The sequence below is a fragment of the Lissotriton vulgaris genome, chromosome 6, assembly GCF_964263255.1.
Source record: "Lissotriton vulgaris chromosome 6, aLisVul1.2, whole genome shotgun sequence".
NCBI lineage: Eukaryota > Metazoa > Chordata > Amphibia > Caudata > Salamandridae > Lissotriton > Lissotriton vulgaris.
In genome coordinates this window covers 436,000,756-436,014,336 of record NC_141694.1, presented here as the reverse complement: position 1 = coordinate 436,014,336, position 13,581 = coordinate 436,000,756, and the positions used below count along the sequence as shown (strand labels likewise).

The 13,581-nt window shown below is 45.2% G+C and overlaps 1 protein-coding gene across 1 annotated transcript in view; it reads right to left on the bottom strand.

Moving 5' to 3' along the window:
- The window catches only part of PRIM2 (DNA primase subunit 2), a 761,949-nt gene extending 748,926 nt beyond the window's left edge, over nucleotides 1-13,023 (bottom strand). The window contains exon 1 of the mRNA XM_086925646.1: nucleotides 12,756-13,023. The gene's annotated coding sequence lies outside the window, so the exon portion shown is untranslated. The remainder of the gene's footprint in view (nucleotides 1-12,755) is intronic.
- Nucleotides 13,024-13,581: the final 558 nt, after the last annotated feature.

Sequence of the window (13,581 nt, the reverse complement as noted above, 5' to 3'; positions counted from 1 at the left end):
TATAGTGGTCATCCACAAGCATGGCAAGCCTAAGGCAAGCTGCTGGTCATACAGGCCCATCTCGCTGGTAAACGTGGAACCGAAAGTCCTGGCGAAGCGGTTGGCACTGAGATTGACTAAAGACATTACCACCTTGATCCATCCGGACACTGTGTGCTCATTGGACGCCACCATGGAGAAGTGTGGCTCAATGATTAGAGCGGCAGACCCTGATGCAGAGCTCTAGCCCGGGACCAGAGTTCAATTCCCTGCCTCGGTGGGTCTTGGGCTCAAAGTTCCACGGACCTGATAATTCTCGCCTCGGTGCCTATTATAATCATGGAGTCCCACTCTGCAACTCTGGGCAATAGCTTGCTTAATCTCCACAACGGCCCTCACAACGCTAAGGATGCCTGGCCTCCACCTTGGTGGAGCCCAGGAGAGGACGCCTCACAGTGAGAGCCAGGATGGGTTCCACAGCGGTATTCGTACAAGCGCCTTGAGACCCCTGCGGGTGAGTAGTGCGCTATACAAGTATCAATTTAAATTTTTTACATATATGGCGTTCAACAGTTGAATGGCCCTATCTTTTCGCAGTACTGGACAAACTGGGTTTCGGCCGGAATTCACTAGCTGGGTACGCCTTCTGTATTCTGCTCCGATGGTCCGGTGGTGGTGAACAATCGCAGGTCCCCTGACTTCCATCGGAGTTGGGGCACCAGGCAGGGATGTCCCCTATCTCCGCTGCTTTTAGCCCTGGCCTTGGAGCCGTTGGCGGCATAGGTCCGCTAGGACTTTTCTCTACGTGGAATGCGATTGACATTGGAGTGAGAAGACAAAATTTCACTTCATGCAGATGATATTCTGCTCTACCTCACCAACCCGAGGGGGTCCCTGAGGTTTTTTTGGGATGTGTTGGCAATTTTCGGGAGGTACTCAGGCTTTGCGGTAAATTGGTGCTATATGTTCTTGGAGGTGACCAGCTGGTCATTCCAGACACTTGCCCAATACAAATTGCTCCTGACGGTTTTAAATACCTAGGCATTTACATTGCGATAGACTCGAGGCTCCGCTACACTAATAACCTGAGCCCCCCCTGTCGAGATTTATATGTGACGCGACGCGCTGGAAGGCTCTCCCAATCTCCTTGTGAGGTAGATCAGTACTTTTTAAAATTATGGCGTTGCCCCGTTTTTTTTTTGTTTTTTGTTTAATTTTTGAAAACCTTTATTGTGCATCAAAGAAGGACAAATACGGGCCTACAACCATCTGGCCGGCCACAAAACTTTTAAAGCACCAGTGCAAGCAATACGGCGACACAGTATTACCCCATCATCCTAGTCAAGCATTGAAGAGTTACACATTAATTGCTGTAATACCGTGTCCCAGAATCAGTGAAGGTTAATTTTAAGGTTTTTTATGAAGGATAGTTAGCATCAGGAGATCAAAAAACAACACATTGGTTCCGTTCTCATGAGACAGGAGTAGTCAGAATACTATGCAGAATATCGCCAGAACCACATCTAGTCGCAATTAGAACTCGCCATGGAAGGTGCACGGATCAGGAGTTACAGCGAACCACAAATAACACTCAGAAAATAATAGTCCACATTCAGGAGGCTAAAAATATGATCAGTCCGCATTGAGACACAGTGGATAAGACTTCCTGATCACGCGAAACCCACCCCACGAAGAAGGTATAGAAAAGAAAGAAAAGAGAGAGAGGAGAAAAAGACAGAGGGCCATAGAACTAAGATAACATAAAGCATTCCCACCCCCAAAACCCACCCTGCATACCAGCGGAAGGCCACGGCCCACCCCCCACCCCATAGGCATGCCTGTCGCCCCAAGAAGAACCCCAAAAGAGGGAAAGCGGAGGAGGGCCATAGCACCGGCCCCTTGTACACCCCCAGCTCAGAAGTAGAGGCCCACTCAAAAGGAACGTGGGCCTCAACCCACGGGCACCCCAGCCACAATCAGTCTCCAATATGAACAACATTCCGCTTCGGCACCAGAGTCACAAGAAATTGTCGCAGGTAATCAGGAATCAGCCCTGGCCAGTACGAAGAAAGGGCAGCAATCGATCCAACCGGCTTCCAGGCAGCAACAACAAGTCCGCAGAGGCAGGCTGGGCCATCCCGGGTCGAGACAAAGACCAGAGCGATGTTGCCGAAGCAGTGTCCCAGGGCACGTCCAAGTTCCACAAGGAGGCAAAACGACAATAGTACTGCAAACCAGCCGCCGGCAGGTAAGTAGTTTGGGGAGCAAAGTCGCAGTCTGTATCCACACGTTCCCCGGCCCCAGCTCCGAGCGTCCAGCGCACCGGGGTGCGACCACTGCTGCTATCGGGACAAAGGCAGAGGCTCGGTCTGGAGCGCACCCTGCTGCGTCATGGTATGCCTCGGCCAGGGAGGAGGTATGCTGTGAGATGGATGCAGTCGCCCTCAAACCCTGTATTTCAGCGCGCCAGTCTAGGAGAACCAGCCAGATGTCTTTAATTGTGGGCGCCATCTTCGCACTTTGCAGGACCTACGGACCCCGGGGCTCACACAGCGAGGAATCTATCGCGTCAGCTGTTCAGCGGCAGTAAGCAATGCGCGGCATAAGTCGGGTCCTGGAGGACACAGCACTTCACTCCTCTTACCGGATTGCGACCCAGTGTCTGCCGAGGCGAGCTGCACCTTTGTCCGAGCCCCTTTCCGAAATCGCGGGCGCCAGCAGGGTGTCGCGCCACAGAGATCGAGGTCCCACTGTAGCGAAGGATCCAGGGAAAATCGTCGGGTGCAGTTTCAGTTTCACTACACGGGCACCGGAACCTGGCAGCCGAGTGAAGCCGTTGTTGGTGCGTTGCTGGGCGGCTGTAGCGCTACCCGAGGTCCCGGCGTACCCAGACGGAAAGGCCAGAAACTTTCAGACGGCAGTGCGCGGCCGTCCGAAGCAGCAGGATCGTCGGAGGAACGCGGTCGGGGTCCACCGCGATTCCGCTACAAGAATCCGTGGCTGGGATACAGGATGAGTGCCAGGAGATCGCCGGAGCTGAGGGCGAGCTGCGGAGCCGGGCGTCTATGCGGCCATCTTGACCGCCGTCTTGGCTCCTCCGCCCCGGTTTTTGTACACTATTCAGAACGCGATGGATGTGGTTCCTGCGACCTACTTTAAAGAAATAGAGACTCTCCAAAGACAGCTACTCTGGGATGATAAACCCCGCATCGCCTTTTCTAAACATACCCTTCCCTGGTATGACGGGGTAATAGGGTTGCCGGACTTAAGGAAATATTACTGGGCCTCCCAGTTGGCGGCGGTGAATCGCGGGATAAACGGATACCCAGGTGATCCTGGATATGCCATGGACTGATGGCAGTTACCCGGGGAAGACTCTACCAGGGCGCTGTATGACGGGCCCGCATATTTCCACTCAAAGAACCTACGACGCATGCCTTCCATGTGTGGCATGCGGCTAACAGGCACCTCAAGTGAGAAGGTAAGTTCACACTGGCTAGCAAGCTTTGGAACTTGGAGAGCATGGGAAGTCTATAGAAGTCTAAGAGGTTTGACGAGTGGGACCTCATTGGGATCACATGCATCAAAGACATCGGGGGGTGGGTGGAACAGTACACACATTTGATGCTCTTAAGCGGTAGTACCAATTAAATGACAGTGCATACTTCCGCTACCTCCAGGTCCGACACGCACTGCTCACACACATCTCCAGAGGCACCACACTCCCAGATGCTTCGCCCCTTGAAGACAGAGTGCTGGATGGTCATCTTCCCGAAAAGACCATCTCGCTAATATATAAGAAGTTGATAAACAACATGGAAGACCTGTAAGTTACTGTCAGACGGCACTGGACTGAGGACGGCCTGGAGTTAGATGATGAGGACTAGCAGGAGGCAGTTTCTTCCCCACGGGTGGTGGCAATCCAAATGAGGCTAAGGCTGGTTCACCTTAAGATACTACACAGGTCGTATGTCAAGGTATGCAGGAGGGTGAAAATATAGCATTTTAAAAGCATGCAGATGTCCTTTTCCCATTCTGGCCCTCGCCACGGTCTCCCATAGAAAAAGCCAGGAGACCCTGTCAAAGGCCTTTTCTACATCTAATAAAATTAATGCCATTGAGTCACTGGAGATATTTGCAGCATCAAAGAAGGAGATAGTACGGCTTATATGGTCCGTTGTCCCCCACCCTGGTATGAACCCATATTGCCTGATTGAGATAACCTTATGGATACAGAGGCCAAATGAGTGGCAAGGATTTTAGAGTAAATCTTGCTATCGCTGTTGATTAAGGTTATAGGGCAGTATGAACCGGGTTCAGGTGGTATTTTTTTTAAACTTTTTTAAAGAAAGACTACAATTTTGGCCTGTGACCAGGAATCAGGTTGTCTGCCACCCTTGAATACTTGTATAAATAGCTGAGTCATGCAGTCTTTGAGCTGTGGGGATTTTTTTAATAGAATGCGAGAGGTATACTATCTAACCAAGTGGCCTTGTCATTAGGGAGTCTGTTGATACATAATATCTCGATCCATTGCATAAGTTCATCCAGCCACAGCTGGTCTTCCTGAGAGAATTATTCCAAAGGGATCGTGTTCAGATATGCACAAGTAGTGCATATATTTAGATAGAAAGAAGATAAGGTTTGCAAAAAAATAAATAACGCTCATCAGTAGAATAGTTTTGCGCACTTAACTACCAGCCCCGTGCAAATTAAGAACAGGATATGCATTTCCAAGTCGCCTCCAGAAAAAACTACACCGCACGGATATATATATATAAAAAAAAAAAAAAATAAGCATTTGCATTGCAATAGGTCTTGCAATTGCAAGAGTTTGAGCTATTGGCATTGTAAATGGCAATGCCTTTTATTTATGTGTTGGTTTTTAAAACATAAATAAAAAGGCATTGTCATTTACATCGCCAACAGCTCAAACTCTCACAAACACGAGACCTACTGCATTACAAATGCTTGTTTTAACAAGGAGAGAAGCCCTATTACGAAGTGTGCCAATGTCCAATTTAACCCCTTAGCTGCTGAAGCTTTTCCACACCAGGCCTTCGTCACTTTATTTCCAACAAAAAGATCACGGCCAAATTTGGGTGCGTTTTTCCAACATCTTCGGGATTCTACAGGTATCCATGGTTAGAAGATTCCCCTGGAGTACACTGTAAAAAAATAGCCAAAATATATATTATTTTGATGGAACAAAAAAAAAAAAAAAAAAAAAGGGAAGGTGATAAAACAGCTTTGCAAATATATTTTCCCCCCCTCAACAAAAATGGCGTCAACATAGGTTTGCTGTTTTAATCTCACCATCTTCCAGGAATATGCATATATTTTTGCAGTTCATGGTGGAAGTAGGTGTGAAACCCAATGATGAACCCAGAGAGCTATACATTTCTTAAAACTAGACAAAACTCTGCATTCAGCATTGGATCGTTTGTGGAGATTGCTCATTGTTCTCCCAAAACTAACCAATCATTGAAATAAAAAAATACGGAGGGAAAAGTAACAATTGGTGATAATATTTTCATCTGTAATTTTTTGCCACAATGGCCGATTTTCAAAAGCAACATTTAATTTCACCTGTCAGACTCTTTTGATCGCAGGGATAATTATTAAGCATCTTTATTCGATTCACAGCATCATCAAAGCAATAAAATTAAAAAAAACACATCACTTCCATTAAAATAGAGTACATAAATAGATTAAAAGGCAATATATAAAAAGTGCCATTTTTGGCAATGTAAACATTGGTTGATAAAGTGCAATTCCCTAACATTCATATACAGAAAACAGTGCAACTTCATTGATCCCGGCAGCAAAAAGAGGAGTATTTAAATAATCATACAGACTCTTGATGACTATATCAATTTAGGCCCTCAAAGTATTCTTCATTGTCAATGATAAATACACATAACAGAACTATGGATGTATAAAATACATAAGCCTTACAGCGTTTCATCGACTATGATTTTAGCCTTTAGCTATATGCTCTTTAGTGACAGAATGTACAAATACAAGTGAAAGAATAAAATTACAGTTCTCAGACAAAATACTAAGAGCATATTTTAACTTATTCGTTCTCTATTTAAAATTTTAAGCCTTGCTTTATTCTAATAAAATTGACAGACAGTAAAAATCTGCTTACTCCAAATAAACCAATCTAGAGGTATCAGTTTTCAAGATGCTCAACATTTCAATATACTGTCTAGTTAGTACCAAGAATCCTGCCCAAGGGTCGTATCCACCTTTTTCTTGGAATTTCGTAAAGGGTACAGAAGAATAAAACATGGGCAATGTCTTCTTCCCTCCTATAGGAACACTCCGTACAAATACAATCAGTATTCTCACTAGCCTTTTTACCCCACCCAGATGTAAGTTTCTTAATTAATAACGTACCATATCTAAATTTTAGGTAGAGTATTTTGGCTAGTAGGGGTTCGATCTCACCCAGAAGTGGTTCAAAGGCTAAAGGTCCTATAACCAATTTTAAAAAGAGGTTCCCTGGCCCATGATTCTTACAAAAGACAAATGTCAAAAAGATCAATATATGACTGCCAATCTGGTTCATGCATTTTCCTTAAAAGCTCGGCTATATCCCAGGATATCATCTTAAGACTACATTGGGATGAGCCTTGTGCTGGGGGATCAGAGCTAGGATAGTTAGTTGGGAGATCCCTACATTGTTCAAATAGGGAACAATTACTAATGGGGATTACTAACCCATACAAAGGTTTGCTACCGGCCATTGGATTATCATCTTTCCAATTATCTTCACGGGGTAGAGGCACTTCTGGATAATCAATAGGTAATGCTTTTAGGGGGGGGACTTAACTGTTTCATTCTCTTCAAATCGACTACTTGGGGCTTTAACTAGTCAATCTAATGCTTCTAGCTCACTATAGCACTGTCTGTTGATAAGTCGATTAGAATCAGTATTCCCCCTATTCTGCACTGTCTAATACTAATTGTTGCGTTAAAAAGAAGATGGGATCTTAGATTCATAATACTTAAGTTCTCAGGGATATCTTTTGACGAAAAAGATCCCATTAGGTCATCGAAATTGCCTGATTCCTGGGGGATCCTTGTCACATTTTTTATGTCTGATCTAATGACTAACCGGCATTGCCTATCCTTCCTAAACCAGTGCATAACTGTTCACAAGGGACTCCCTATCTTCTCTATAAGTAGGGCCCAACCTCGGTACATTAGTTAAGAAAACACAATTCGGTTTCAGCTCGGAATTATAGGAAGTGTGACTGATATGAATTACTCTTTGGTTTCCCTCGATAACTCTAGGATGTCTTCCCACAATAGGTGCCCCGATTCTTGATTGTAATGTATGCTGGGTATCCAGGTACCTATTTGCACGTCTATTTTGGTCCCCAGTAACTACTGGACTCATTAGGGTCGATCCTCTTGAGGAATGAAGGGGGTTCAGGAAATTTTGATCTTTCAAGAAGCCCCCCATTTTGCGGAGGTCTCATATGCTCCCAGGAGTCGAGTCCGTGGTACAATGAAGAACTCGCCTCCCTCAGAAAAAATTGTAAAATTGCTGAACGCAAATGGAGAAAGGCCTATGACCCCACGCTGAAGTCACAATATGTCAAGCTACAAAAAAACTATCATAGAACTATCTGCAGAACTCGAGCCTCGTATTATGCTAGGGAGATTAGTTGTAGCCAATGCCCCTCTAAAACTATTTTCAAAATATTAAAAGAGCTAAGTATTAAAAAAAACAGCAGAGGAACTAAATACTCCCCCGACACACTGTGAGAACCTGGCATCCTTCTTTATCGATAAGATTCAGAAGACATAATGTCTTTCCTGCCAGGCCATGTCTCAAAGCTTTAGCCACCAGGGCTACCCATAAACTCACTGAGATTCCTTCATTGAACCAAGAAGAGTTCCTCAAACTTTGTGACAAGATTAAAACAGGTTCACCTGCAGACCCCCTAAAACCTGAACTTTTTAGAGCAAAGGACTGGACTATACTCAGTCCTCTTCAAGACATTATAAATCTATCCTTTGCCCCTGCCATCATACTCACCAGATGGAAGCAGGCCTGGGTATCTCCAATCATTAAAAAACCCACATCAGACCCCTCTTTACCCGAGAACTTCAGACCCATCTCGCTGCTCCCCTGGCCAGCCAAAGTAGCCGAATCCCATGTCAACACCATTCTGACTAAATTCCTTATATCTAATTCCATCTTAGATAATTCCCAACATGGCTTCCGTGCAGGACATAGCACCGAGACGGCGCTCTTGAGTGTCACTGAACATCTCCGGTCCATTCTGGATTCTGGTACGACGGCAGCACTGATACTTTTAGATCTCAGTGCTGCCTTCGACACTGTATCTCACGAAGTGTTGCTATTCCGGCTGGAGGAGGCAGGAGTATCGGGACATGCCCTAAACTGGTTTAAGGCATTTCTATCAGACAGGTCATTTCGGGTTTCCACTCCCCCGTTCCTGTCGAAAGAGCGCCTTATCAGTCAAGGAGTACCGCAGAGGTCTGCACTCAGTCCGACCTTATTCAACGTTTATGTTCAACCATTGGCTGAGGTGGCTAGGAGATGGGGGTTGTCGTTAGTATCGTACGCTGACGACACCCAGCTAGTGGTAACATTGAGTAAGGATGATGGACTGAGTGCACAGAATTTTAAACAAGGCCTTACTGATATTACAAACTGGATGACCTCAAACTACTTACAGCTTAATGCTGGCAAAACTGAGGTCTTACTGGTGGGAAAAGAGACGGCGGCCTGGGATGACAGATGGTGGCCCGAGGCACTTGGTAATCTGCCGGAGCCTAAAAGCCAGGTGAAAAATCTGAGAGTCTGGATAGACTCTGCCCTTAACTTTACCCACCAGACAAAAAAGGTTGCAGCAACATGCTATGAGATCCTTCGGAACCTTAAGCCCATACTAAAGTTTTTCAACCCCCAGACACGTCAGCTAGTAGTGCGGTCAGCTATCCTCTCACGACTGGACTACGCAAACTCTGTACAAGTAGGGGCGAACCAGGCCGAAAAATCCAGACTTCAACGAGTCCAAAATGAAGAGGCTAGAGCCCTGACCGGCCTCCCTCGTTGCAAATCTGTGAGTAGCACGCTAATTAAACTTCACTGGCTCTCGGTGGAGAAGAGGATCCATTTTAAAACCCTATGCCTCGCATTCAAGGTCTTGAAAACTACCTCGACACCTATGCTGAACCCTCTTTTAACAGCATACTCACCCTGTCGTGCCCTCCGTTCGGAGGGCTAAAACTTGGCAGTTGTCCCCCGTTTCAAGCTGGCCCGAATGGGCGGTCGCTCCTTCCGGCACCTCGCAGCCAGGCTCTGGAATGCTCTACCTTCTCAAATTCGCGGGCTTACCGACCTGCTGTCGTTCAGAAAGGCCATAAAAACCCACCTTTTCTGCTAATTTTCTAGGTGTTTAATCCCTGATCACCATCTGCTGTTGCTTACTCTCCTTCTTTCTGTAAGCGCCGGGACGCCCCTTTGCTGGGGCAGCCGTGCGCTATATAAGTTCCCATAACATTAACATTAACATATGTGATCTTTGTATTAAATGAGAGCTACCATTAGCAATCTTGCTTGAATGATGGCGTTCAGTAATTCTAGCCGAAGGGTTAGGTACCCACCTCCCTATATTAGGGAGATCTGTTTTTTTCCCAATAAATATTTTTGCCCCACAATCAACAGGAGATATTACTTGGTCTGGTAATAAACGGCTTGCGAGTGCCTCAATCATTCTTTTGATTGCGGTGACCTAATCCTGGATAGTGTCAAGTCTTTCTAAAAGGGCCTGCACCAGTTTGTAGGTGGGATTTATGGCACTCTGCGAGTCTTCCTTTAAAGGAAGTAGACCTGCGGCACCAGTGGCAACTTTAATTACCGGCCAGTACACATGGGTTTCCCCCTCATCGACCTCTAGTGGAAGGTATCTGTTAGAACACTCTATAGTTATTACCTCATTGCCAGATAGGCTATTCCGACCCCTTCCCAAACTTTCACAATTGCTTATAGCCGGCGAAGGAGTTGTACCTGTACCCTGACCATTCTTTATTGGGGACGCATTTGAAGTCTGACTTAGCTCTTCCAACTAGGGTTGATGCACAATAACTGGTGGAGTAGTTGACTTCAACCTACCCACCTTTTCTTTCATATTATAATAAGAGGAGATGTTACCCTTTCCCTTATCATTATTCACTTTCCCTGATGTTAGCATGCTTTCTACCTCCTCAATTAATTCATCAATAGCATCAAGGGTGCAAATCTCAGCTGCTGATTTTGGTGGCTTTGATGTTTTTGCGATCTTTTTCCTCCCTGTAATCAATTAGGCTGCCTTCCTTTTCCCCATTTTCACCCTCTAAATATGAAAAGGAGGACAGGCTCAGCTATTTATATAAGATGGGGATATGGATAGAGATGCACTTAAAGTAGCAGCGTGCAGGGGAGAGTTACTCAAGTTATAAATGCTTCCTGTGTATAGGTACAGTGGTAATAACAAATGCTTCCCTCAAAATAGAATCAGATTGTGGGAGGGAAGTGCAAAATTTCACCAAAACAAACAAAAAGAGAATATAAAATAAAAAATATTCGATATTTAGCATTTGTTGGTTGTCCAAAAACATGCAATACCCAGAGCCAATAACTAAATTGCAGCTTATACTAATGTTCCTATGTGTACAGAAAACACAGCAATTCACATGATTAAACCTAATTAAGGAAAATGGGTATTAAGGAAATCTATGCATTTCTGAACTATGCACAAGATACAGAGTTTGGTAAAAGTGTGTATTTAAAACCCTCTGAACTTGGGGTTACCCATTCTATCAAGTGATTTAGAGGTCAATTTTCAAAATGTTACATTTTTGTACACTAGCTTACATTTGGAAGCCTATAATGGAGAGAAATCCAATTGATAATATCAAATGTTATATTATTCTGTGTTTCCACGCTTCTCTCAAGAGAAAAACTCAACCCCACTTATGTGGCTCGGCCTAGCACCCACAACACAAAAGTCCCCAAAATGCAACATGGACACACCAACATTTACCGTGAACTAACTAAATGGCCTGTTAAGTCCCAGAGGCAGCTGTAGTATTTGGGCCCAGGATCAGCCATGAAAACCTACCACCAAGACATTTTTAAAAAATAGACACTCGGGTGAGTGCTTGCCTGGATCGCACAATAATTTCTTACTCACAATGCCCTACAAGCTTTGAACTTTGATCAAAATCACATATTTTTCCCATATTTCAGCGACTGAAACCTTTCCAGTCTGCTGGAATCCGCAAAATTCCAACACTTCTACCAATAAAAACACCAAGGGGCAGATTTATGTTGGGAATGCATCACGTTTGCGTCAGGCAACTGCGGCGTAAACGTGGCGCATCCCTACAACCCATTTACAACGTGACGCATCTAGGCAGATGAGTCACGTTGTAAAGCCCTGCGCCAAATTGTGGGCGTTCCGGCGCAGGGTGGGCGTTCCGGGGCAGGTGCGCCTCGCAAAAGTGGCTGCGTGAAATCTATAAGATTGCACTCAGTCACTTTCAGGCCAATGCTGCGTCAAAACCCTGCGCCTGCTTGAAGCAGGCGTCGGTCTTGACACAGCATTGTAAAGATGGGGCACCCCGAGACTTGCTGGAGCTGTGTCACGCTTGCGACGCAACTCCAGCAATGCGCCACCTTCACGGCACAGATGCATCACGCATCTGTGCCGTTTTTGCCCCATGGTGCGCCGCATTGTAAATGCAGCGCACCATGGGTGGCGGAGCAGCGGCGCAAAATAACTGGCGCATCCCAGGGGATGCGCCATTTATCATAAATCTGCCCCCAAGTTCACAAGAATAATTTATTTTCCAGCTTGCTGGACAAACCATTTAAGTCTACAACACAGTTATGGTAGTGTGGTGGTCAACAGGTCACACACTTCACTAAAGTAGTTAAGGTATAGCTACAATGCTGAGAAGTCAATTCTGTCCCGTCCAAAAACTTGATGAGTAAGAAAAAGTCTGAATAAACCCCAGAGTATGTGTATATATATATATATATATATATATATATGGTTGCTTCTTGCCCTTCCTATCATCCTCTGCTTTACACTCGTTTAGAGGAGTAAAAAAGGAATTCGCACCTCATTTTATTCTGTCCTTTGCTGGTGCTGTTGAAATTTTCACAAAGAGAACAACTCCCCTCTAGATAAATAACCATACAAACGTAACATGCAAAACATCTGGCTACTCATGACGTCAAAGCAGATTTGTACATTCATGTTAAGCACACTCAAAACAACATCATCGCATTGTTTCAAAAGGAAACAGTGGAGTTTTAAAACAATAGTAAGTAGTTCCAAATGAATAAAGTTGATAATCAGAAGTACAATTTAACTGAGTTACAACTTAATCCCATGAACGCAATCTTCAGCTTCCTTTAGATGGTCTAAATAATTGACAAATGCAAAGAAAATGCCTAGCTTAGGAAAGGCGGGGTTTCAGTTGAGAGCTGAGCTATTGATGGTACTGTCTGAGCGCCGCTGGACCAGAAGCCGGTCCTGCAGTGTGTGACCCGCTTGCCAGAAGCAACAGCAGCGAGTTAAAAGACGCATGGTAAACACAACCCTCAAAACGAAAGCGAAACCGCTCTGATACACTACAAAGCACTCCGATACGCTGACAGTGCCGCTCTAAATGATCTAGCAGGGAAGCATGGTATGGTCACAATGTCCACATGAGACAGCCATGCTTGTTAAACTCACCGATCTCGAAGCGTGCGCTGGAAAAACACTGCAAGGCGCCGATCTGTCGGTCAGAGTCCCGTACACTCAGGCTTGAAAGAGTCACCGTATTTTGTACGGAACGGGGGCGTAACGTCTTTGGAAGAAGGTGGTTGATAAGAAAGAGAGCGCCACAGAAACTGCTGCGAGGGCGCGTTAGTATGGCCAAACTAAATGCACGCTAAAAGGGTAAACTCGCAAGCTCAGCTATCACTGCGATTCTCAAGCACTGGCGCCGGCTCATTGACAGGGAGACCACTGAGCCAATGAACAGTTGGCAAGAGTTTTCTGAGCCAATCATAATCCATTGTACAATCTCCGGGGCTCAACAGCCAATGAATAATAAGAACTCACTGAGCAAGTCTTGCTGTAAACAATTGCCTAAACCAATGTAAAGTCATCAGGTTTTCCCGCCACTAGCAGTGTCCGTTTCTTCCTAAGTGGTTGGATTGGAGCAGGTTGGTATCAAGGGGTAAGATTGTGCTAGGCATTTGCACGCTGTCGTCAGAAATACTTATTTTTTTACACTAAGGGATAATATACCTGTATGCATCTTTTATGTTATTCATGAACTCTGAAGTCCTTTCGTAATGTAACTCAGTGCTTTAAATGGGGAAAAATAAGTGCAGGTACTCATTAAAATAGGGTAGAGGTGTGCATAGTGGGCGGGGTTAGGGGCGGGGCTAGGGGCCAGACATAATGAAAAATTGTCTAGCAGACGCGACAAAGAATTTTCAATTCTATTAAGGACACGGAGGCGAGGATTATGCTTCTCTTCACTTTACTGACATAAACAGCAGCCAATAAA